The sequence below is a fragment of the Ornithorhynchus anatinus genome, chromosome 3 (assembly GCF_004115215.2).
Source record: "Ornithorhynchus anatinus isolate Pmale09 chromosome 3, mOrnAna1.pri.v4, whole genome shotgun sequence".
In the NCBI taxonomy this organism is placed as follows: Eukaryota; Metazoa; Chordata; class Mammalia; order Monotremata; family Ornithorhynchidae; genus Ornithorhynchus; species Ornithorhynchus anatinus.
Window position 1 is genome coordinate 51288232 of NC_041730.1, and position 26771 is coordinate 51315002.

General features: G+C 46.8%; 1 non-coding gene across 1 annotated transcript; it reads left to right on the plus strand.

The window, feature by feature from the left end:
* Positions 1-17092: 17092 nt before the first annotated feature.
* On the plus strand, positions 17093-17230 carry LOC114810567. Its single transcript, XR_003758262.1, has one exon. It is a non-coding gene; the product is annotated as a small nucleolar RNA SNORA7 (small nucleolar RNA).
* The last annotated feature ends 9541 nt before the right edge of the window (positions 17231-26771 follow it).

The following is a 26771-nucleotide window of genomic DNA, read 5'->3' on the forward strand; positions in this document are numbered from 1 at the left end:
GACCAGTGGTCTACCCAGCCGAGTTTTCTGTCTCCAACAATGGAAACAGGATGCTGGAGGAAGCATGTGATGGTTGCCCTTGTTGACATTCATCCCACTGTTTAGGGCTGTGCCGTATAACATACCTAACTTTCCCTTTGTGGACCTCTTACCCGGGCATTTATCTAAACCTCTCTGGAACCTGCTGATATTTTTATCCAGCACAACTTCCTCTGGTAGTGAATTCCATATGTCGAGCACCCGCTGTTGGGGGGAAATGTGTCCGCAGGCTTGTTTCGATTCTTCCACCTTCAAGCCTCGGTAAGCGGGTCAACGGGTGGAAAGGGCGGAGCCGTCAGGTCAGCGGGGGGGTCGGGAGGTGCCTTCTCAGGGTCTCTTCAACCTTCATGGGATGTTATCTGGGGCGGTTGGTCCGAAACCAGGGTTGGACAAGGGTCAGCTTCAGAATGCGCCGGAGTCGCAGTGGTGTCGTGGATGGGAACTTGTGTCCTTAAAGCTGACTACCCCAAGACTGACCCCACTGGGGGGCTCCCACCACCCCCGTGGCTGGGCATTTGTGTAATGAGGACTGATTTCCTGAGGTCTGATCCCACTGGAGGGGATTCCAGCACCCCCATGGATGGGCACTGCACCTGTGTCCTGAGGGATGGCTACCTCAGGACTAACCCTGCTGGGGGACCCCCAGCACCTCTGTGGATGGCGACTTGTGTCATCGTGGCTCAGTGGAAAGAGCACAGGCTTTGGAGTCAGGGCTCATGAGTTCGAATCCCACCTCTGCCACTTGTCGGCTGTATGACTGTGGGCAAGTCACTTAACTTCTCTGTGCCTCAATTCCCTCATCTGTAAAAGGGGGATGAAGACTGTGAGCCCCACGTGGGACAACCTGATTCCCCTATGTCTACCCCAGCGCTTAGAACAGTGCTCGGCACGTAGTAAGCGCTTAACAAATACCAACATTATTATTATTATTATTATCCCCCTGGGAAGCCCCCTGAATGTGACTTCCTCTGGGAAGCCCCCTGGCAACTCCCAAGGGTTGGGACCAAACTAAACCTTTTCTTGGAACAGTTTGGTGGGAAACGAGAGCTGAACTCTCCCCACTGGGCAGCTCAGCAGCTCACTAGTGGCTGACCGCAGGAAGTTCTAGCTGGGGATCAGAGTCAGGGAGGAATCAGAGGAAGTAAAGGCACAGCATGGCCTAGTAGTTAGACCGCGGGCCTGGAAGTCAGAAAGTCATGAGGTCTAATCCCGGCTCCACCACTTGTCTGCTTTGTGGCCTTGGGCAAGTCACTTTAATTTTCTAGGCCTCAGTTACCTCATCTGTAACATGCAGATTAAGACTTTGAGCCTTGTGAGATGGGGTCTGTGTCCAACCCAATCTGCTTGTCTCCCCCCCGAGCACTTAGTACAGTGCTTTACACTTAGTAAGTGCTTAACAAATACCATAATTATTATTATTATGATATACATGCCACATCCCTTCCCCTCTTCCCATCCAGAACTCAGTGGCCCCACATTTCCAAGACTGGCCCCAAGGTAGTGCGAAGGACTGAACAGTTGGGATGTCCTCCTCCACATTCTCATCTGTTTTCACCTTTCCAGGCTTGAGGTTGGACAGATCCTAACAGATCCTACACATCCTTCAGGCAGGTGGGACTCCTACCTGAAGGAGAAGCAGCTTGGCTCAGTGGAAAGAGCCCGGGCTTGGGAGTCAGAGGTCATGGGTTCAAATCCCGGCCCCACCACTTGTCAACTGTGTGACTGTGGGGAAGACACAACTTCTCTGTGCCTCAGTTACCTCATCTGTAAAATGGGGATTAACTGTGAGCCTCACGTGGGGCAACCTGATTACCCTTTATCTACCCCAGTGCTTAGAACAGTGCTCTGGGCATAGTAAGCACTTACAAACGCCAACATTATTTCCCCCCCTTTCCCTCTGCTCCTCCTCCTCTCCCTTCTCCTCCCCACACTGTGCTTGTCTGCTCATTTGTATACATTTCTATTACCCTATTTATTTTGTTAATGAGATGTACATCCCCTTGATTATATTTATTGCTATTGTTTTTGTCCGTCCATTTCCCCCGATTAGACTGTAAGCCCGTCAATGGGCAAGGATTGTCTCTATCGGTTGCTGAATTGTACATTCCAAGTACTTAGTACAATGCTATGCACATTCTTCTCCTCCCTTATCGACACCCATGCCCGTCACCCCCGCCAATTGTTCCGGACCTTTAACTCTCTCCTTAGGCCCCCTGTTCCTCCCCCTCCCCCATCTCTCACCCCCAATGATCTGGCCACCTACTTCATCACAAAAATCAACACAATCAAGTCTGAGCTGCCCAAAGTCACCCCTCCGCCTCTCCCCTTCCCCCCCACCAACCCTCTCCCCTACTTTTCCATCCTTCCCAGCAGTATCCTCAGAGGAGATCTCCTCCCTTCTTGCAAGTGCCACCCCCTCCACCTGCGCCTCGGACCCCATTCCCTCTCACCTTATTAAAACCATCGCCCCTGCCCTCCTCCCTTCCTTAACTTCTATTTTTAACCACTCAATCTCCAATGGCTCCTTCCCCTCTGCCTTCAAACATGCCCACGTCTCCCCCATCCTAAAAAAACCCGCTCTTGACCCCACTTCCCCTTCCATTTATCGCCCTATCTCCCTACTACCCTTCCTTTCCAAAATCCTAGAACGAGTCATCTACAGTCGCTGCTTAGAATTCCTTAACTCCCATTCTCTCCTAGACCCCCTCCAATTTGGCTTCCGTCCCCTCCACTCTACCGAGACTGTTCTCTCTAAGGTCACCCATGACCTCCTTCTTGCCAAATCCAATGGCTCCTACTCCATTCTAATCCTCCTTGACCTCTCTGCTGCCGTTGACACTGTCCACCATCCCCTCCTCCTCCATACCTTATCTCACCTTAGCTTCACGGACTCCGTCCTCTCCTGGTTCTCCTCTTATCTCTCTGGCCTGTCATTCTCGGTCTCCTTCGCAGGCGCCTCCTCCCCCTCCCATCCTTTAACTGTTGGAGTTCCTCAAGGGTCAGTTCTTGGCCCTCTTCTGTTCTCCATTTACACTCACTCCCTTGGTGAACTCATTCGCTCTCATGGCTTTGACTACCATCTCTACGCAGATGACACACAGATCTACATCTCCGCCCCTGTCCTCTCCCCCTCCCTTCAGGCTCGCATCTCCTCCTGCCTCCGGGATGTCTCCACCTGGATGTCGGCCCGCCACCTAAAACCCAACATGAGCAAGACTGAGCTCCTCATCTTCCCTCCCAAACCCGGTCCTCTTCCAGACTTCCCTATCACCGTGGATGGCACGACCATCCTTCCCGTCTCTCGGGCCCGCGATCTCGATGTCATCCTTGACTCGTCTCTCTCGTTCACCCCACACATCCTATCCGTTACCGAGACCTGCCGGTTTCACCTTTACAATATCGCCAAGATCTGCCCTTTCCTCTCCACCCAAACGGCTACCTTACTGCTACGGGCTCTTGTTATATCCCGGCTAGACTACTGTGTCAGCCTTCTCTCTGATCTCCCTTCCTCCTCTCTCGCCCCGCTCCAGTCTATTCTTCACTCCGCTGCCCGGCTCATCTTCCTGCAGAAACGATTTGGGCATGTCACTCCCCTTCTTAAACACCTCCAGTGGTTGCCTATCCACCTCCGCTCCAAACAAAAACTCCTCACTCTAGGCTTCAAGGCTCTCTATCACCTTGCCCCTTGCTACCTCTCCTCCCTTCTCTCTTGCTACTCCCCACCCCACACGCTCCGCTCCTCTGCCTCCCACCTTCTCACTGTCCCTCGGTCTCGCCTATCCCGCCGTCGACCCACGGGCCACGTCCTCCCGCGGTCCTGGAATGCCCTCCCTCCTCACCTCCGCCAAACTAATTCTCTTCCCCTCTTCAAAACCCTACTTAAAACTCACCTCCTCCAAGAGGCCTTCCCAGACTGAGCTCCCCTTCTCCCTCTACTCCCTCTACCGCCTCTATTGTTCATTCCACCTCACCTCTCTGCAGCTTAACCCTCTCTTCCCCCCATTTCCCTCTGCTCCTCCCCCTCTACCTTCCCATCCCCTCAGCACTGTACTCGTCTGCTCAACTGTATATATTTTCATTACCCTATTTATTTTGTTAATGAAATGTACATCGCCTTGATTCTATTTAGTTGCCATTGTTTTTATGAGATGTTCTTCTCCTTGACTCTATTTATTGCCATTGTCCTTGTCTGTGTGTCCCCCCGATTAGACTGTAAGCCCGTCAAAAGGCAGGGACTGTTTCTATCTGTTGCCGACTTGTTCATTCCAAGCCCTTAGTACAGTGCTCTGCACATTGTAAGCGCTCAATAAATACTATTGAATGAATGAATGAATAGTAAGCGCTCAATAAATACTATTGAATGAATGACTCACCCTCTAGTTTTTTCTAGAACAGTTTTGCTCTATTGGCCTCAGCTGGGGGAGGTTCTGGAAAGCAGGGGAAGTTCTGGGAAGCTGGACAAGCTAGAACTTCTTTCAATCCCCCTATCCACCCCCCCCACACGGCCCGTGCCTCAGGGTAGCACTATAGTAATAGGCACTTTGTGCCTATCAGTCTCCTGGGGTGAGAGATCCTGGAGGATTCCCCTAGCCCTATCTGGCAGGGGCTACCTAGCAATGAATGCCGTAAAAATTCCCATTCCTGGAAATGTCAGGTATTTGCCCGCCCCCCCCCCCCCCCCCCCCCCCCCCCCCCCCCGTCTTGGTACATCAGGTTCACAGTCAATCAAATGATGGTACTTACTGAGCACTTACTGTTGGCCGAACACTGTACTAAGTGCTTGGGAGAGTACAGTATTTCCATTATACACTGGTTTCCATAATGCAGTGGCAAAGACCAGTTGTGGGTGAGGGTTTGGGTTGGGGAAAAGGCATCCTTAGAGGTCAACTCAAAGTAACCTGCTGCTCTAATAGGAGAAACCTCAGTGATCCAGAACTAGAAAATAGCCAGTTAATTCCATAGCTGGGCTAGATAGATGTTGGTTACCCTGTCTTTCCAGCTACCTGCCTGTGCGTTTGTTTTTCTTTGGCTAGCCACTGGCCAAGCTAAGAATGGAATGGATAGGCCTCTGCTTGACTCTCCCTCTCTTAGCTGAGAATGGTAGAGTCCTGGAAACTCTCCAGATGTGACCCTAAGAAGGAGTCCAACCTTGTCACAGCTTATATTCTGGTTGATGACTACCTTGCTGGGAGTCTTCTCCACTAGGGTGTGATGGTAGGGAGTGTGCTGAGTACCTCTTATCTGACAGTCAATTCTTGGCCAAGGTAATGACATCAACACCACCATCCACTTTATATATATGCATATTCATTCATTCAATAGTATTTATTGAGCGCTTACAATGTGCAGAGCACTGTACTAAGCGCTTGGAATGAACAAGTCGGCAACAGATAGAGACAGTCCCTGCCGTTTGACGGGCTTACAGTCTAATCGGGGGAGACGGACAGACAAGAACAATGGCAATAAATAGAGTCAAGGGGAAGAACATCTCGTAAAAACAATGGCAACTAAATAGAATCAAGGCGATGTACATTTCATTAACAAAATAAATAGGGTAATGAAAATATATACAGTTGAGCGGATGAGTACACTGCTGAGGGGATGGGAAGGGAGGGGGGAGGAGCAGAGGGAAACGGGGGGAAGAGAGGGTTAAGCTGCGGAGAGGTGAGGTGGAATGAACAATAGAGGCGGTAGAGGGAGTAGAGGGAGAAGGGGAGCTCAGTCTGGGAAGGCCTCTTGGAGGAGGTGAGTTTTAAGTAGGGTTTTGAAGAGGGGAAGAGAATTAGTTTGGCGGAGGTGAGGAGGGAGGGCATTCCAGGACCGCGGGAGGACGTGGCCCAGGGGTTGACGGCGGGATAGGCGAGACCGAGGGACGGTGAGGAGGTGGGAGGCAGAGGAGCGGAGCGTGTGGGGCGGGGAGTAGCAAGAGAGAAGGGAGGAGAGGTAGCAAGGGGCAAGGTGATAGAGAGCCTTGAAGCCTAGAGTGAGGAGTTTTTGTTTGGAGCGGAGGTGGATAGGCAACCACTGGAGGTGTTTAAGAAGGGGAGTGACATGCCCAGAGCGTTTCTGCAGGAAGATGAGCCGGGCAGCGGAGTGAAGAATAGACTGGAGCGGGGCGAGAGAGGAGGAAGGGAGATCAGAGAGAAGGCTGACGCAGTAGTCTAGCCGGGATATAATGAGAGCCCGTAGCAGTAAGGTAGCCGTTTGGGTGGAGAGGAAAGGGCAGATCTTGGCGATATTGTAAAGGTGAAACCGGCAGGTCTCGGTAACGGATAGGATGTGTGGGGTGAACGAGAGAGACGAGTCAAGGATGACACCGAGATCGCGGGCCCGAGAAACGGGAAGGATGGTCGTGCCATCTACGGTGATAGGGAAGTCTGGAAGAGGACCGGGTTTGGGAGGGAAGATGAGGAGCTCAGTCTTGCTCATGTTGAGTTTTAGGTGGCGGGCCGACATCCAGGTGGAGACATCCCGGAGGCATGAGGAGATGCGAGCCTGAAGGGAGGGGGAGAGGACAGGGGCGGAGATGTAGATCTGTGTGTCATCTGCGTAGAGATGGTAGTCAAAGCCATGAGAGCGAATGAGTTCACCAAGGGAGTGAGTGTAAATGGAGAACAGAAGAGGGCCAAGAACTGACCCTTGAGGAACTCCAACAGTTAAAGGATGGGAGGGGGAGGAGGCGCCTGCGAAGGAGACCGAGAATGACAGGCCAGAGAGATAAGAGGAGAACCAGGAGAGGACGGAGTCCGTGAAGCTAAGGTGAGATAAGGTATGGAGGAAGAGGGGATGGTGGACAGTGTCAACGGCAGCAGAGAGGTCAAGGAGGATTAGAATGGAGTAGGAGCCATTGGATTTGGCAAGAAGGAGGTCATGGGTGACCTTAGAGAGAGCAGTCTCGGTAGAGTGGAGGGGACGGAAGCCAGATTGGAGAGGGTCCAGGAGAGAATGGGAGTTAAGGAATTCTAAGCAGCGATTGTAGACGACTCGTTCTAGGATTTTGGAAAGGAAGAGTAGTAGGGAGATAGGGCGATAACTGGAGGGGGAAGTGGGGTCAAGAGAGGGTTTTTTTAGGATGCATATACACACACACAAACACACATACACAACACACAGAGTCATATGTATGATTATACATGCATTTCTAGAAAGAGAGTGAGAGGGAAAGAGAGAAGGAGAGGGAAGAAGGAAAGAAATGAAGAGGGGAGGGATGGAAAGAATGGAGAGAGGGAGAAGGATAGAGAGATATTTATATTTCGCCATTCTTAGTCCTGTGCATCTCAAGGAACTGAGTCTTTACAGCATTCCTTCAGCATTAGGGTAAGGCTTAGACATAATTAAATGGATGATGGGTAAATTTTCTACTGATTATTCTGATTTTCTCTAGATATTATAAGGTTGTGAGCTTCTAGAACCCAGGGACCATGTCTGTTGTACTTACGCTGTCTGCCCTGAGGATATTCCTTAGTGCCAACACGAAATCTTAAGAGTGCGCCCCTTCTCTTTTGTAATAATAATAATTCTATTTGTTAAGTGCTTACTATGTGCCAAGCACTGTACTAAGGTCAAGGGTAGATACAAAATAATCAGGTCCCACATGGGGCTTTCAATCAAAGTAGGAGGGAGAACAGAGATTGAATCTTCATGTTGCAGATGAGGGAACTGAGGCATAGAGAACTTAAATGATGTGCCCAAGGTCACCCAGTAAGCAAGTGGCAGAGCTGGGATAAGAACCCGTTGGTTGAACCAGGATGTGAGTCAAATGAATGCTGTCAGGAGCTGACCTTAGGAGACTTTCCTTTAGGCCATGTTGCTTCCCTAATTTCTCAATGCCTCCTGCAAGCTCTGGTCTTACTGCCTTGGAGCTATTGCTTTCAGGGGACATTAGGCAACTGAGCTGCTCGGCTTTGTGGACAGAGATGGCAGCCGGGCGGAAGGAGTGGAGGTTTGACAGATGTTGAATGGAGACAAGCCTACACCTGAGTTTTTCAGATATTTCAGGAATGGCCTGAAATGAATGGCCCTACTTCTCTTCCTAACCAAAGAGTCATAGAGCTTAACTAAGCCTGGCCTAGAAGGCTGAAATGTGTCAACCTAGAGTGAGCCCCTTTCCCCAAAGCAATACGATTGACTGTATCTTGTCATCCTTCACTCAATTAATAATAATAATAACCGTGATATTTGTTAAACACTTAATACGTGTCATGCACTTGGGTAGCTACAGGTTAAACAGGCCAAACCCAATCCCTGTCCCATGTAGGGCTCACAGTCTAAGGAAGAGGGAGAGCATATTTAATTCATGTTTTAGAGGTGAGGAAACTGAGGCACAAAGAAGTTAAAAGTGACTGACCAAGGTCACACTGCAGGCACATGGCAGTGTCAGAATTAGAACCCTGGTCTCCTGGCTCCCAAGCCTGTACTTTTTCCACTAACCCATGCTGCTTCTCAGAATGGATTATCCAGTTTGTGAATTACTAATCAATCCATGAATCGAATTTATTGAGTGCTTACTGGGTGCAGAATACTGCCCCAAGCGCTTGGGAGAGTACAAGGTAACAGAGTTGGTAATAATGTTGGTATTTGTTAAGCGCTTACTATGTGCAGAGCACTGTTCTAAGCCCTGGGGTAGATACAGGGGAATCAGGTTGTCCCACGTGAGGCTCACAGTTAATCCCCATTTTACAAATGAGGTAACTGAGGCACAGAGAAGTTAAGTGACTTGCCCACAGTTACACAGCTGACAAGTGGCAGAGCCGGGAGTCGAACCCATGACCTCTGACTCCGAAGCCCAAGTAGATATGTTCCTTGCATACAAGCTTACCTTCTAGAGGACGAGCTTACCACCTAGAGGACCATCCAATACCTTGCTTTTTTCTACTCTTTTTCCTGTTGTTGTTATATAGTACTCTCCCAAAAGATTAGTACAGTGTTCAGCACACAGTAAGCTCTCAGTAAATACAATTGATTGATTGGGATCTCATCACTCCCAGGTGGTCCTGGAATATGCAGATGTGTAGTTTCCCAGCTCACGCTGGCCTTTAAAAGAATCAGGGCTGCACCAGGAAGGCTGCAGTCAATCCCTGACCCAATAGGTTTTGTTATTATAATTACGGTACTGGTTAGGCACTTACTATGTGCCAGGCGCTGTTCTAAGCACTGGGGTAGATTCAAGTTAGATTGGACACAGTCCTTCTCCCACATGGGGCTCACACCCTTCATCCCCATTGTACAGATAAGGTAACTGAGGTCCAGAAAAGTGAAGTGACTTGCCCAAGATCACAGAGCAGACATGTGGTAGAGCTGGGATTAGAACCCATGACCTTCTGACTCCCAGTCTGAAGTCTGACTTCTGACTTCTGACTTGCTCCTTTTGCTCTCCCCCAGCCCCACATCACTTATGTACATATCTGCCTTAATACTTATCACAGTCTTAATTCCCAATTTACAAATGAGGTAACTGAGGCACAGAGAAAATAAATGACTTGCCCAAGGTCACACAGCAGACACGTGGTAAAGCCGGAATTAGAACTCATGACTTCTGACTCCCAAGCCTGTACTTTATCCACTTTGCCACGCTGCTTCTCTTGGCCTCTAACCTATAACCCGAGATATGTGCCTGGTGCTAGAATGGTCATCATTCAATCATATTTATTGAGCACTTACTGTGTGCAGAACACTGTACCAAGCACTTGGGAGAGTACAATATAACAGAATGGGCAGATAGGTTCCCTGCCCACAAGGATTTTATAGTCTAGAGGGGGAGACAGATAGTAACAGAAATACTAAGCGAAGCAGCAAGGCCTAGTGGATAGAGCACAAGCCTGGGAGTCAGAAGGACCTAGGTTCTAAACCTGGCTCTGCCACTTCTCTACTGTGTGATCTCGGGGAAGTCACTTATCTGTGACTCAGTTCCCACATCTGTAAAATGGGAATTAAGACTGCAAGCCCCGGGTGGGACCGGGATTGTGTCCAACCCGATTATTTTATATGTTCCTCAGCACTTAGAACAGTGCCTGGCACATAGTAAGCACATAATTGTGGTATTTGTTAAGCACTTACTATGTGCCACACCCTGATCTAAGCACTGGGATGGGTCTAAGATAATCAGGTTGGACACAGTCCCTGTCCCACATGGGGCTCAAAGTCTTAATCCCCATTTTACAGATGAGGTAACTGAGGGATGGAGAAGGGAAATGACTTGTCCAAAGTCACACAGTAGCATCCAAGGTACTTGAGCCCAGAAGAGGGCAGCAGTGAACAGTCCCATTGTTAGGTGGGGTAAGTGGAGTGAGTGTTTTTTGGGCTAAGAGTATTTGGGTGACGCCCAGCAGGGATTCCAAGCTTTAGAGGAGAGTCCTTGACTTAATCACTCTTGTGTCTGGCAACAATTTATGCTCCAGATTGAGGAAGAGTCTGTGGATGTCAGGTAACTGCCACCCTCATTCTTTCTCTGTTGGAGAGGGTTGTGTGACCAACCCATCTTCAGTTTTTGGGTGGGAGAAAATAGGGAAGTAGAGGCAGGGACCTCCCACCCAGCCTCCCCTCACCAACCATCTCACTCATTCATTCAATTGTATTTATTGAGTGCTTACTGTGTGCAGAGCACTGCACTAAGCGCTTGGGAGAGTAAAATACAACAATAAACAGACACATTCCCTGCCCACATGAGTTCACAATCTAGAGAGGGGGAATAATTGTGGAATTTGTTCAGTGCTTGTTATGTGCTACGCACTGTGCAAAGTGCTGGGGTGGATATAAGATAATCAGGTTGGACATAGTCCCTGTCTCCCATGGAGCTCAAAGTTTGAATCCCATTTTACAGGTGAGGTAACAGAGGCACAGAGATGGGAAATGACTTGCCCAGAGTCACATAGCAGACGAGTGGCAGAGCTGGGACTAGAACCCATGACCTTGTGACTCCCAGGCATGTGGTCTATCCACTACTCCAGGCTGCTTCCCTCTGCCCATTCCCCAGAGTAGTATGTTCTACTAAGGCAATAATAATAACAATGTTTGTATTTGTTAAGCACTTACTATGTGCAGAGCACTGTTCTAAGCACTGGGGTAGATACAGGGTAATCAGGTTGTCCCACGTGAGGCTCACAGTCTTAATCCCCATTACAGATGAGGGAACTGAGGCACAGAGAAGTGAAGTGACTTGCCCAAAGTCACACACCTGGCAAGCGACAGAGTGGGAATTCGAACACATGACCTCTGACTCCCAAGCTCGTGCTCTTCCATTGAGCCATTACCATGGAATCCTGGTAGATGGCGGGAATCAATTACTTTGAAATGAACTGGTCTCTTGGAATGAGGGTCTCCATCCTGTCACCAGTGAAAAAACCTGGGGACGAGCCCAGGGCCACGAAAAAAGCCTCTTTCTCCTTCTTTACAGGACATTTCCCTGCAGCTTCTGGGACTGGCTCTCCTCTTAATCCCTGTATGATCTCCTGACTCTGATAGCCCTGGGAGCTTTATTTCAGGATTCCCCAGAGGGAGGGAGTTCACGTGCACTTCGGGAAAGTTTATAGCCCTGAGGGACTTGGGACTCAGCGATGGCAGAGGGGGCAGGCTGGAGATCACTGGAATTTTCCCAGAAGGAAATTGTTTTCCTGAAAATCCTCCAAGTGTTGACCCACAAAGCTTCTTGCTGATCAACTGTGCACCACATACCTGCCTCCCCTTCCCCGGTTCTGGCGCAGTTCCAGGGAAGCAAAATCCGGATCAATGAAAGTCAAAGAAATACTGAATAGCGAAGAATTAAGAGGAGAAAAATCAAGAACTGAGGCCAAAATATTCATTCATTCATTCAATCGTATTTATTGAGCACTTATTGTATGCAGAACAATTTGGAAAGAGCAGTTCAGCAACAAAGAGAGATGATCCCTGCCCACAGTGGACTCACAGTCTAGAGATGGGGGAAACAGACACCAATATGAGTAAAGAGGTGTTAATATAAATAAATAGAACTATAGATATAGACATATACATGTTTGCTGTGGGGCTGGGAGAGGGGGGAATAACAAAGGGACTGAGTCGTGGTGACTTGGAAGGGGAGCTGAGAAAAAGTGGCGCTTTGTCTGGGAAGGCCTCTTGGAGGAGGTGTGCCTTCAGTAGGACTTTGAAGGGGGGTAGTAGTAAAGGTTGAAGTGAAATGAGATAGTAGTCCAATCTATTGTGAGGGTGCAGAGAAAGGATACGTAAAGCACAGATAGAAGAAAATCCAGGGAATGTACCAGTTTGTGCATAGAAAACTTACAGGCAACCAAAGATTTTCATCGGCATTTCAGAGCTTAATTCTGTGACTGAATCTGCTCCACTGTCCTACTGTGCATGGTTGGGTAAAGAAGTAGAAAACAGAGCCCCCAAAGCCAGCGTGGCCTTCAGGTAGCTGCAGAGGGTGGTGCAGACAGTAAATCCCCAGTGGTTTAATGGAAAACAGCATGGGCCTGGAAGTCAGGGGACCGGGGTTCTAATTTCATCTCTGCCACTTTTTTTATGGTATTTGTTAAGTGCTTACTATATGCCAGGCCCTGTACTAAGCTCTGGGGAAGATACAAGCTAATCAGGTTGGTCACAGTCCCTGTCCCACGTAGTGCTCACGGTCTTAATTCCCATTTTATAGATGAGGTAACTGAGGCACAGAGAAATGAAGTGCCTTGCCCAAGGTCACACAACTGACAAGTGGCAAAGCTGGGATTAGAGCCCACTATCCACTAGGCCATGCTGCCTCTCGCTCCTGTGTGACCTTGGACAAACTACTTCATTTCTCGGTGCCTCAGTTTCCTCATCTGTAAAAACCCAGTCTCCCTTCCACTTAGACTAATAAAGGTTTCATTCCTCTTTATCTTTTATAACATTTTATGCTTCTGTTTCCTGTGTTTTCTGATCAGTGTCGATCAAGCACCCACTACATGCAGAACATCTGCAAGACTCCCGAGAATAAATGAGGAAAGCGGAAAACAGAATCCCCTCACTCAAGGGGCATTCAGTCTAATGAAGACTCTGAAATAGATAACTTTCCTGAAGCAGCATTAAAGCAGCATGGCCTAGTTGATAGAGGATGGGCCAGGGAGCCAGAAGGACCTTGGTTCTAGAGCAGCCCCCCCGCCCCCCCGCCACTTGTCTGCTATTTGACCTTGGGCAAATCACTTAACTTCTCTGTACCTCAGCTACCTCATCTGTAAAATGGGGATTAAGACTGTGAGCTTCATGTAGGACAGAGACTGTGTCCATCCTGATTACCTTGTATCTACCCCAGTGCTTAGTACAGTGCCTGGCTCATAGTAAGTACTTTACAAAAAATGTAATTGTTATTACTACTAATTACTATTTTTAGTTACAGAACAACAGCTAGTCTGTGTCTGACCTGGCTTCCCAGTTGGACTGTAAGTTTTTTAAGACCATGGATCATGCCTGGGTCTTCCTTCATGAACTTCTCAGGGCCCCAGTATGGGGCTCTGCCCTCCTCCCCGCCGCCAGGAAGCTTAATGCCCACCGAAGACTTTTGTGACAGCTTCTAGGGGCTTTACTCAAGCGTTGAGGAGTTGACCTCAGTTCTCTGGCTAGATTCCAAATAGAGCAACTGCATTCTGGCTTTATCCCCAGCAGTTTCACTGAGATAAGGGATTTTTTTTTTTCATCTGTTTTCTGCATCTGTTGGGGCTGGGACCAGGCATTTGGGACTTACTGCGCTGACTCTCCTACTCCAACCCAGCCCGCAAACTTTGCTCCTCTAATGCCAACCTTCTCACTGTGCCTCCATCTTTCGTATCTCGCCGCCGACCCCTTGCCCACGTCCTCCTTCTGACCTGTAGTGCCCTCCCTCCTCAAATCTGACAGACAATTGCTCACCCCCATTTCGAAGCCTTATTGAAGGCACATCTCCTCCAAGAGGCCTTCCCTGACTAAACCCCCCTTTCTTCTTTTACCACTCTCTTCTGACCTGGCCCCTTTATTCAGCCCCACAACACTTATGTTCATATCTGTCATTTACTCATTTATGTTCATTGTCTGTCTCCCCCTGGAAGGCTGTAAGTTTGTTGTGGGCAGGGAAAGTGTCTGTTTATTGTTATATTGTACTCTCCCAGACGATTAGTACAGTACTAGGCATGCAATAAACTCTTAATAAATAAGATTGAATGAACTGAATGAATGCCCTAGGTGTCCGTGGGGTGTTTTAGCGGAGGGGGATGGAAGGTGAGAGGAAGATTTAGCTGTTTCTGCCCACCCCTGCCCTCCAGCCCCAACTGCTGATACTTTCTGGCTCCCAGGATCCTTCCTTTTCTCAGTAGTTCTTCTAAGATACTGCTTTCCAATGGCACCTGACCTCTCCTGGGGGTCTGAAGGGGAGCTGGGTGGAGAATCTAGACCTCCTGGTACCTCAGGAGAAATCTCCATACCTACCTTGAGTGCTCAGTACAAGGAAGAAGAGAAGCAGCATGGCCTAGTGGGTGCAGTACAGATTTGGGTCAGGAGGACCTGCGATCTAATTCAGGCTCCGCCACTTGTCTGCGGTGTGACCTCAGGCAAGTCGCTTAACTTCTGTGCCTCTGTTACTTCATCTGTAAAATGGGGATTAAGATTGTGAATCCCATGTGGGATGTGAACTATATCCAATCTGATTAGTTTGTATCTACCCTAACATTCATTCATTTATTCATTCATTCAAGCGCTTTTTCTATGTGCAGAGCACTATACTAAGTGCTTAAGAGAGTACAGTATAACAGTAAACAGACACATTCCCTGCCCAAGACAAGCTTATGGCATTTAGAACAGTGCCTGGGACATGGTAAGTGCTTAACAAATATCATTTAAAAAAATACAGTTTTCTACACACAGTAAGTGCTCAATAAATGCCATTGATTTATTAATTACCTCCTCCTCCCCAGTAGGGGAGAAGGCACGTTTTTCTGCCCCGGGGGGTACTGTCAATTCACATCTACTCCCCCCACCCATATAATACATTCATCGTGAGGATTTGGTGGAGGACAAGGAACTGGACTTTTCACTTCTCAAGAGCCTGCACCCAGGAAGTAATAATAACTGTGGTATGTGCTAAGCACTTACCATGTGCCAAGCTATGCAGTAAGCACTGGGGTAGATAAAAGATAAATAGCCCCTGTTTCACATAGGGCCCACCATGTGGGCAGAGGGAGAACAGGTATTGAATCCTCATATTGCAGATGAGGAAAACTGCCCAAGGTCACTCGGCAGGCAAGTGGCAGAGCCAGGATTAGAACTCAGGTCCTTTGACTCCCAGGCCCTTGCTCTTTCCATCAAACCATGCTGCTTCTCAACAAATGCTGTAGGGGACAATAATGGTGAGATGGTGATGAATGCAAACCAAATAGCTCTGGGCTTGGTGGGTAGAAATTCCTAGCCCTCTCTGAGAAATTCATCCAACTTCTTCCAAGCCCTAGACAGAGACCTCATGCTTGTTTAGACACTCCTTTTACTTCCACCAACACCATTATGATTGTGTGTGTGTGTGTGTGCATACAGTATTTCAGAGCCTACTATATGCCAAGCACTACACTAAGCGCAGGAGTAGAAATAGGATAATCAGGTCAGGCAGAGTTCCTGTCCCACATGGGACTCACAGCTTACAGTTGAAGACAAACACTTTGCCAACTCACTAATGTCTCATACCAGGAAGAACCTTCCTCTAGACTCTAAGCTCATCTCTAGACTGTAAGCTCATTGTGGGCAGGGGATGTGCCTACCAACTCTTTTTTGTGCTCTCCCAATCACAATACAATGCTCTGCACACAGTAAATGCTCAATAAATAGGATTGATTGATTGAATTCCACATTCTTTTTCTATTTTCCTGAGGATAGAAGATAGGTGGTCCTACACAGAGCTGCGTGGCTCTTCCGATGGTGTTCCTCTCCCTCTAAATTTCCAGGTACTCTTTCAGTCCCCTTGAAGGGGGCTGAGAAGCAGCGTGGCGCAGTGGAAAGAGCACGGGCTTTGGAGTCAGGGCTCATGAGTTCGAATCCCAGCTCTGCCACTTGTCGGCTGTGTGACTGTGGGCAAGTCACTTAACTTCTCTGTGCCTCAGTTCCCTCATCTGTAAAATGGGGATTAAGACTGTGAGCCCCACGTGGGACAACCTGATTCCCCTGTGTCTACCCCAGCGCTTAGAACAGTGCTCTGCACATAGTAAGCGCTTAACAAATGCCAACATTATTATTATCTTGTGAAAGGACAACAGTCTTGAGGGAACTAAGAACTCTGAAGGGGCTCCTTGTCGTTTGTCTCTGGGATTGGTTGGTGATGTTGCCACAGATGGCAGCAAACCAGCCTCCGCTTGGACTTTTGCCAGAAAACCTAGATTGAACGATAACTCTGCCTTTATGATTCACCGACTTGTCTGAAACAGGAAGGCAGGAAGTTCGCCTGGGCACCACCTAAGTGTCAGGGGGTTCTGTGGGTCTAATGGGCAGTTGGGCCCATAGCCAGGAATTGGTGGAGCTCCAAGTCATGAATGCCAGTGGTCAGTGATAGTTCTCACTGGTCCTGGGTTCTAATGTGAGTTCCTCCACCTGTCTGCTGTGTGACCTTGGGCAAGCCATTTAGCTTCTCTGTGCCTCAGTTATCTCATCAGTAAAATGGGGATTAAGACTGCGAGCCCCCATATGGGACATGGACTGTGACCAACCTGATTAACTTGTATTTACCCTAGTGCTTAGAACAGTGTCTAGCACATAGTAAGCACTTAACAAATACTATAATTAATTAATGACACTGTGTCATGAGGCTTCTCGTGGGTGCTTGGATAATGGTAAGCAATTAGACAGGCCCTCCTATTTCCTCTCTCCTCTCAGGAATCTGGGGAAAGAAATTTATGAGGCATGTGACCTCCAGGATTGTAAATTAGGGGATTGGTGTTCACACTCTGAGGCGATTTCTCCATCTTCTGCTACATTTCTAAGTTGAGACTTAAAGGTTAACAGATATTTGGAAATATCAAATCCCTAATGTGAATGAATCAGTTGAACAATCCATCAATGGTATTTCAGTGCTTATTTGGGGGAGAGCACTGTACTAAGCGTCCTCTCAGGATCACACCTGGAGAGTTTCCAGGAGTCTACCAGCCTTGGCTACGGGAGGCAGAGTCAAGCAGAAGCTTACCTATTCCATTCCTAGCTTGGTCAGAGGCTAGTGAGTGGAAGGCCATCTGCAACAAATCAAAACTCCCCTGGGCTGGGCAGCATGTGGCAGGGGAAAGAGTCAAAAGTGGAGACTCAAGTTAACTGTGTAGAAGAAGGCAATGGTAAACCAATTCTGGATTTTTCCCAAGAAAACCCTGTGGATCCGCTACTGGAACAGTTGCAGATGTAGAGGGGACATTCTGGGAGAGATGTGTCCGTGGGGTCGCCATGGGTCAGAGACGACTCAACAGCGTAAGACAAGATCTTGAGGAGGTGAGGATGGGGTGAATACCTAACTGCTTAAGGGTGGGACTGAGTGCATGGGTGGGACAGTCAGGAGAGAAATAAGGTGGGAGAGTGAGCGCTTATTCAGAGAAGGCTTCCTGGAGGAGATATGATTCCAGTAGAGCTTTGAAGAGAGGAGAGTGCTGGTCTGTAGGCTATATTAGAAGGATGGGGTGCCCAGGCAAGAAGTCAATGGCAGGTGAGGTGAGAGTTGGGACAATGAGGAGGTTGGTGTTGGAGAAGCAAAATTATGGGCTGGCTTGTAGTGGGAGAGGGGCAAGGATATGTAAAGGGGAGAAAGCTGTCTGAGTGCTTTGAATTCAATTAGTGAGGACTTTTTGGTTGACTCAGTGATGGATGGGGAACCACTGGAGTCAACTGAGGAGTAGGGAGATGTGCACAGAGCAAGTTTTTAGAAAAACGATTCAGGCAGCAGATCAAAGTAAGGCCTGGAGAGGGAAGAGATTGGAGGAAGTTGTGAGGAGGTAGGACAAGCAGCATGGCTCAGTGGAAAGAACCCGGGCTTGGGAGTCAGAGAACGTGGGTTCTAATCCCGGCTCCGCCGCTTGCCACCTGTGTGACTTTGGGCAAGTCACTTAACTTCTCTGTGCCTCAGTTCCCTCATCTGTAAAATGGGGATTAAGACTGTTAGCCCCATTTGGGACAACCTGATCATCTTGTATCTCTCAGCGCTTAGAACAGTGCTTTGCACATAGTAAGCACTTAACAAATACCACCAATTTATTTATTTATTTATTTATTTATTTATTTATTTATTTATTTATATTTTTTAAATTTTATGGTACTTTTTAAGTACTTACTACATGCCAGGCACTGTATGAGGTACTGGGGTAGGTAAAAGCTAATCAGGCTGGAAACAATCCATGTCCCTCATGAGATTCACAGCCTTATTCTCCATTTTATAGGTGAGGTAACTGAGGCACAGAGAAGTTAAGTGATTTGCTCAAGGATACACAGCAGACAAGTGTCAGGCCCAGGATTAGAACCCAGGTCCTCTGACTTCAGGACCCGTGTTTTTTTCACTAGGTCATGCTGCTTCTCAGGGATTGATCTAGGGTGGTTGCAATTTGGATACAGAGGAAGGAGAAGATCCAGCAGCTCTGGACGCTGAAGCTAAATTATCCAACCCAGATCACTGACCAATCCAGTGATATTCACTGAGCAAATCACAGAAACCCCTTCCGGCTCACGGAGAGATTCACCAGCTCTTCCTTTCCCACCCTCTAACCATAGATGTCCTTCAAGGCTCAGTTCTGGCTCCTTCCAGGCTCTCAGTCTACACTCATTTTCTTGGGGAGCTGATCTGCTCTCATGGTTTCAGTTGTCACCTCTACCAGGGTGACAATCAATCGATCATATTTATTGAGTGCAGAGAACGGTACTAAGTGCTTGGGAGAGTATAAAGTAACAATACAACAGAGTTGATAGGCACGTTCACCCTGCCCACAACGAGCAAAGGGGAAACAGACATTACTATAATTAAATAAATTATGGTTATGTACATAAGCAGAAACCCCTGATCATTGGCTTTAGACACTCAGCTCTCTCCCTCTTCCTTATTCACTCCCTTCTGTGACTACACACCAACTTACACTCTTCATTCCTCTCAAGCTAATTTATGTGCTGTGCCACCCTTTTCTCTCCCACCTCTGACCTTTAATCTTTTGCTCCTGCCCTTTCCCTTGCCTGAAAATCCCTCCCTTTAACTTAACTTCTCTGGGCCTCAGTTACCTCAACTGTAAAATGGGGATTAAGATTGTGAATCCCACGTAAATCAAATACACAGAATAGACAATGTCCAATGTGGGACAATGGATAACCTGTTTAACTTGTATCTACCTCAGTGCTTAGTACAGTGCCTAGCAAAGAATTTAACAAATATCATTAAAAATCCGTTGGACCCCCACCACCTTTCTAAAATCATAGGTCCTTCAGTAAACCTTCCTCAATTAATTTCAGCCCTTCTGTAGCAGCACTTGGGTACTCACAGCCACAGTGAGTGGTTGACTGTGTATTTGACTTTAATATCCTATTTAAGTACCAACTGATAATACGTACCTACCTCTCTTTTGTTCTATCTGTAAATTATTTCAGACTCTGTATTCCCCTCTAGGTTGAAAGAGAGGAAGGGGCAGAGCTGGAAAATGTTTCGGAAAAAGAATGGGCAGGATGTGGCATTTGATTGGACATGAAAGGTGACTGAGAGCTAGGAGTCGAGGGTGGCTGTAAGGTTTGGGGACAAGGAACATGGGGTGTTACTGATGGAGATTGTACATTTGGGAACAGGGGAGGGTTTATGAGAGTCAGGGAGTGAGGGGCTGAGCATTACACATTGTGTCAGATTAATCGCCTTGAATTAGCTGACTGGGGGTGGGTGCAGTCAAGATCAGCACCGGTCCACCCACAGTGGAAAATCCAGGACTTCCCCTTGACATCCTAGCCAAGAGGGGAAAGAAGAGAGGCCAGGATCCCGCAGACAAAGCAGGATGGGAACTAGGTCACCAAATGTTCCTCTTGGGACTCCGAATGGGACTCCGCCCCCAGTCTTCTGACGCAGGCTGCTTTTCACCAGCACGGAGTCAGGGGAAAGGCTGACAGAACCCCGCCCCCCCAGGCTGAGTAAGAGAAGGAATGGAAATGAGCCCAAAGAGACACGAAGGGAGGAGGAGGCGTGAGGAGAAATGATCGAGAGCACATGGAATTGAGCGGCCCAGAGCAGAGACCAGGAAATGATTGAGCACAAAGAGAATTGCTACCCCGTGACCTCTTTTATGGAACATTGTATAGCCAACACTTTCAAACCGTTACCTGAAAATGGGGTTATAAATCAGTCTGAGCCGGGGACAAACTCTTAGGAAGTTCTTGTCATTAATCCAGCCCTGGAACCACTGGGTCTTGTTTTCTCACATTTTAGTTTCAAAGCCATGCACGTGGAAAAGTACTCATCCAATATGTGTCTAAAGATCCTATCAGGAATGGGAATGGAATGGGCAGGACCTCTTGTCTTCCATGGAAAAAGCCACAGCTCTGAAATCTCCAAGGAGGAAATGGAGAGTGCAGTCTGGGTATCAGATCTGCAGTGTGTACTTTTCCTCTTGCAGACACCTATCGAATCTGTGCCCAAGGGGACGCCATTTTAGAGGGTCCCAAATTGGGATGGGGAGGAATGAGGAGAATCACTTGTTTCATGAATTGGGGTAGCTTAGCTGAAAGAGCATGGGCTTGGGAGTCAGAGGTTGTGGGTTCTAATCCCGGCTCCACCACTTGGTAGCTGTGTGACTTTGGGCAAGTCACTTACCTTCCCTGTGCCTCAGTTACCTCATCTTTAAAATGGGGATTAAGACTGTGAACCCTGTGCGGGACAACCTCATTGCCTTGTACCTACCCCAGCGCTTACAACGGTGCATGGCACATAGTAAGCACTTAACAAATACCATTATTGTTATTATTATTACCAACTCTATTATACTGGACAAGACAAATTTTAGATGTTTATCTGTATTGCAGACTAAATTTATTTGAGGTGACTCCTTAGTTATCTGTGGTGGTGTCTTCCAATTTTTCTAGACTGTAACCTTCTTGTGAGCCGGGATCATGCCTACCAACTCTGTTGTATCATACAGATATGTGCACGCATTAAGCACTCAGTAAATGCAAGTGATTGATTTTCTAGTAAAGAAGCTCCTCCTCCTGCCTAAAACTAAATCTTCCAGTGCAATTTCAGCCCATTCAGCCCTTTGCTCCACTTTCAGTGGAGTGAGAGGATAAGTGCTCATTTGGAATTCATCTGGCCACTCAACCTGAAACAACCAACCCATCTCAGGGGGGAAGGGGTTCCTTGGGGAAGGAAACAGGCTAAAGAGGTTTTAGGTTTATTACGAAACCCAGTAAGGATTGTTCCCAATCATAGGGGGATGGTCATTCCTATATTTATTGACAGCTGAGTGGTAGGGGTAAAAGTATAAAGGAGTAATCCTAAAAGACTGGTTGAGGCAATAAAGATAATTAATGTAATTAGCATAAAGGTTCATATCCGACCTTGTATATTATGTATTGTCATTATTTGTTTAGTGATTAGGCGGACCAATCAAAGTTGAAGGGCAGCCAGACGGTTAGGAATCCAACGGTTGGGGGTTGAAAACAGTAAGCATGGGAAAATTACAATATGAGGTAAAACTGAAATACCTAGGGTTGGAGGAGTCATAAAGGGGGCAAATAAATTTTCGTTCATTTAGAGTTTCATGGGGTTAGTTGTTTTGTAGGTGTGTCTTGGGTTATGATTTTTTAGGTAAAGAATACAGTAGATAAGACTAAGAGTAAAATGGTCAAGTATCGGGTAGATGTGTTCAGGTGAGGTATGTCACAAAGGAGAAAATGTATCTCGATCTCTAACTTAAAAGGTTACTGCTACAGTAGCTTCTTTATGAGGATAACATCATTGTGGAAGTTCAGTTTTCGAAATATTTTAGTGGGACTATTTCAAGTACAATTGGTATAAAACTGTGATTCGAGCCACACATTTCTGAACATTGTTCATAAAATAAGCTTGGGCGTGTTTATGTGATTGTGGCCTGATTAGGTCGACCTGGAATAGCATCCGTTTTTAGTCCTATTGAAAGGAGGGCTTATGAATACAGAAAATCTTTGGATGAAATTAATAGATGGATTGGAAGTTCAATGGGAAGAACTAAGTGGTTATCTACCTCTAATAAGCGTAAATCTTGAGTGGGAATTATATGAGTCAAATGATAAGTCTTCATTGTCACTATATTCGTAACTTCAGTATCATTAGTGACCCAATGTTTTAATAGTTAGATTTGGGTTATTAATTTTGTCTATTATATACAGAATACGTAATGAAGGGAGGGCAATATGAATAATAGCTGGTAGAATGGTTCAAATAGCTTCGAGCTCTTGAGCATCCATAGTGTTCGTATGGGTTAATTTTGTAGATAGTGTCGTTGAGATGATAGAAAGAACTAAGTAGCTAATAAGGAAAATGATAATTTGGGTGTGATCATGAAAATGTAAAAGTTCTTCTATAATGGGGGAGGTTGCATCTTGGAATCCTAAACCGGAGGGGCTAGGTCATTAAACTGTACAGGTTTAGGCCTATAATTTAGCCATGATAAGGCTATGTTATTGATTAACTAACACTTTATAAAGAAAGAATCATAATGGTAATGAGATTGGCTTGAAACCAATACCAGGGGGTTCAATTCCTTCCTTTCTTGATTAAGCTTCAATATATATTGTTTGTTCAAATGTATGGTAGGGCGGTGGACATCCATGGAGTCATTCAGTGTTGGTTGTGGTTAATTCTACAGATAGAACTTTTAGTTTAGATGCGAAGCCTTCTCAAATTATAAGGATTATTACTATAGCTGCGGTAAGTGAGGTAAAAGATCCTAGGGATGATAAAGCATTTCATATTGTGTAAGCATCTGGGTAATCTGAATAGTGTCGTGGTATACCTGCTAAACCTAAGAAATGTTGGGGGGGAAAGGTTAGGTGAACACCAACAAATATTAAAGTAAAATGGACTTTGGCTCATGCTGGATGAAATATAAATCCCGATAAAGAGGGAATCAATGAAGAAAATCACCCATGATAGCAAATACTGCTCCTATGGTAAACCACCCACAATAGCAAATATTGCTCCTATAGTAACACATAATGGAAATAAGCTACAGCATAATAAGTATCATGGAGAATAATATCTAGGAATGAATTGGCCAAGAGAATATTGAATGACTTCACGGCTGTCCACCACCCTACCATACATTTGAACAACCAGTATATATTAAAGTTTAATCAACCAACCCATCTCATCTTAAAGGGGAATTTTCTTAATGGTATTTGTTAAGTGCTTACTATCTACCAGGTGCTGTACTAAGCACTGGGGTAGATACAAATTAATCAGGTTGGACATAGTACATGACCCACATAGGCCTCACAGTCTTAATCCCCATTTTACAGATGAGGTAACTGGGGCACAGAGAAGTTAAATGACTTACCCAAGATCAAGCAGCAGACAAGTGGCAGAGCCAGAATCAGAGCCCAGGGCCTTCTGACTCCCAGGTGGGTGCTCTATCCACTAGGCCACATTGTTTTCAAACCATCCATCCTGAATTCTTGAAATACCTCAGGCTGGCCCCCTGTTGAAGGGCTCTTACCCACCATGTTTAGTTTACAACTGGCACACAATAAATCCTGAGGCCTAGACCTGCTTATTCAAAATTAGAAGCAAGATTTCATTCATTCAGTCGATCATTTTTATTGAGCACTTACTGTGTGCAGAACACTCTACTAAGTGCTTGGAAAGTACAAAACAGCAATAAAGAGAGCTAATCTCTGCCCACAGTGGGCTCACAGTCTCGGAGGTGGAGACAGACAATAATACAAGTTAACAGGTATCACCATAAATAAATAGAATTATAGATCTATAAATATATACATAAGTGTTGTGGGGCCGGGGGGAGAGCAAAGGGAACAAGTTAAGATGACATGGAAGGAAAGGGGAGATGAGGAAAAGGGGACTAAGTCTGGGAAGACCTCTTGGAGGAGGTGAGCCTTCAGTAGGGCTTTGAAAGGCGTAAGAGTGATTGTTTGGCAGATTTGATGGGGGAGGACATTCCAGGCCAGAGATAGGGCGTGGGCCAGGGGTCAACGGCTAGACAGGCGAGATGGAGGCACAGTGAGAAGGTTAGCATCAGAGAAACAAAGTGTGTGGGTTGGGATTTTGAAGGAGAGAAGGGAGGTGAAGTAGGAGGAGGCAAGGTGATGGAGAGTTTTAAAGCCAATAGTGAGGAGTTTTTCTTTGATACGGATGTTGCTAGGCAACCACTGGAGATTTTTGAGTAGGGGGCTGACATGCCCTGGACATTTCTGTAGAAAGATAATCCGGGCACAGAGTGAAGTATGGACTGATGCAGTAATCCAAAAGGGATAGGATGAGTGATTGCACTAATGTGGTAGTGGTTTGGATGGAGAGGAAAGGGCAGATCTTGGTGATGAGGTGAAGGTGAGACCAACAGGATTTGGTGACAGAATGGATATGTGGGGTGAATGAGAGAGCGGAATCAAGGATGACACCAAGGTTATGGATTTGTGAGACAGGAAGTTTGGTTGTGCCATCTACTGTGATGGAAAAGTTTTGGGGAGGACAGGGTTCGGGAGGATAAGGAGCTCTGTCTTGGACATGTTGAGTTTGAGGTGGCAGGAGGACATTCAAGTAGAGATGTCCTGAAGGCAGGAGGAGATGTGAACCTGGAGGGAGGGAGAGAGAACAGGGGAAACGATGTAGATTTGGGTGCCATCTGCATAGAGTTGTAGTTGAAGCCGCGGGAGCGAAAGAGTTCTCCAAGGGAGTTAGTGTAGATGGAGGGGACCATGAACTGAACCTTGAGGGATCCCTACAGTTAGGGCATGGAGGGGGAGAAGGAGCCCACAAAGGAGACTGAGAATGAATGGCCAGAGAGATAAGAGGGGAAGCAGGAGAGGACAGGGTCAGTGAAACTAAGGTTAGATAATGTATTGAGGAGAAGGAGATAGTTTACAGTGTCAAAGGCAGTTGAGAGGTCAAGAAGGATTAGGATGGAGTAGAAGCCATTGGATTTGTCAAGAAGGAGATCATTGATGACCTTTGAGAGGGCAGTTTCAGTGGAGTGGAGGGGACGGAAGCCAGATTAGATTGGGTCCAGGAGAGTTGGAGGAGAGGAATTTGAGGCAGCGAGCATAGATGACTTGCTCAAGGAGTTTGTAGAGGAAAGGTAGGAGGGAGATGGGATGAAAACTGGAGGGAGCTGTGGGGTCAAGGGGGGGGGGGTTTAGGATGGGGAAGATGTCATCATGTTTGAAGGCAATGGGGAAGAAGCCATTGAAAAATGAGCAGTCGAAGATGGTAGTTAAGGAGGGAAGGAGGGAACAGTCTAAGATGGTAGTGAAGGAGGGAAGAGGGAGAGTTTTTACAGGGTGAGAACGATGCATATGTGGAGGGGGTGCCACTTGAGAGGAGGCAGGAGATCCCCTCTGGAGATACTGCTGGGAAGGATGGGAAAGTTGAAAAGGGGGTTGAGAGGAAGGGGGATTGTGGAAGGGGAGGAGTGATTTTGGGGAGCTCACACCTGATGGTGTTTATTTTCTTAATGAAGAAGATGGCCAGATTGTTGGGGGAGAGGGTTGGGGGAGGGAGATGGGGAGACAGGGGGCCTAAGGAGGGAGTTAAATGTCTGGAACAACTGCATCAATAAGGGAAGAGAAATAGTTTTTCCGGGCAGAGGGAAGTACAAAAAAGGCAAAAATGGACAAACTTTTTAAGGCAAAAAAGGACAAACTTGAAGTGGACAAGATCAGCCTGATGTTTAGATTTCCGCCAGCAGCATTCAGCTGCTCGAAGGTAAGAGCAAAGGAGGCAGACAGTGCAGGTGATTCAGGGCTGTGGGTCTGAGGTGTGAGAGAGACAAAGGGATAGTCATAGTACAGCATTCTAATGACTGCAAAGTGCTTTGAATTCACTGGTTTCAAGAGTCTAATGCCAATCTATTCACTATACCTTGATCCCTTCCATCTCACCACCTACCTCTCACCACGTTCTGCCTCTGGCCTGGGACACCTTCCCTCTTCATATTTGATAGACAATTACTCTCAGGTCTTTCAAAAACTTACTGAAGACACATCTTCTCCAAGAGGCCTTCTCTGACTAAACCTTCATCTCCTCTTTTCCTGCTCCCTTCTGCCTCACTCTGATTTGCTTCTTCTAGTCCTCCCTCCCTCTGTTCCACAGCATTTATGCACATATTCATAATTTATTTATATTAATGTCTGTCTCCCCTTCTAGACTGTGAGCTCATTGTGTGCACAGAATGTGTCTACGAAGTCTTTTATATTATACTCTCACAAGCATTTAGTACGGTGCTCTGAACATGGTAAAAGCTCAAATATGATAGACTGATTAAACTATTACCATTGTGGAATTAGGCAACTCCTTAGCAGGAATATCATTCCCTAACTTCACTGAAAAAGTTACCAGGGTTTGTCAATTAAAGAATCAGTCACCATAATTCTCTAAATGCAAAAGCCCATCTTAGTGGTGAAGAGGGGAGAAATGATATCTTGGACCTAAAGGGAAATCCAGTACACTTCAGAAGCCATGTACAAGTTCACAGTGTATTAATCAAGAAAAAAAGAACTGTCCTCCTCCCTGAGCTAGGATTTTCATTGCTACATTAAGCCAGCTCTTTTCTGCCCTCACGGGTGCCACAGTTAATCCA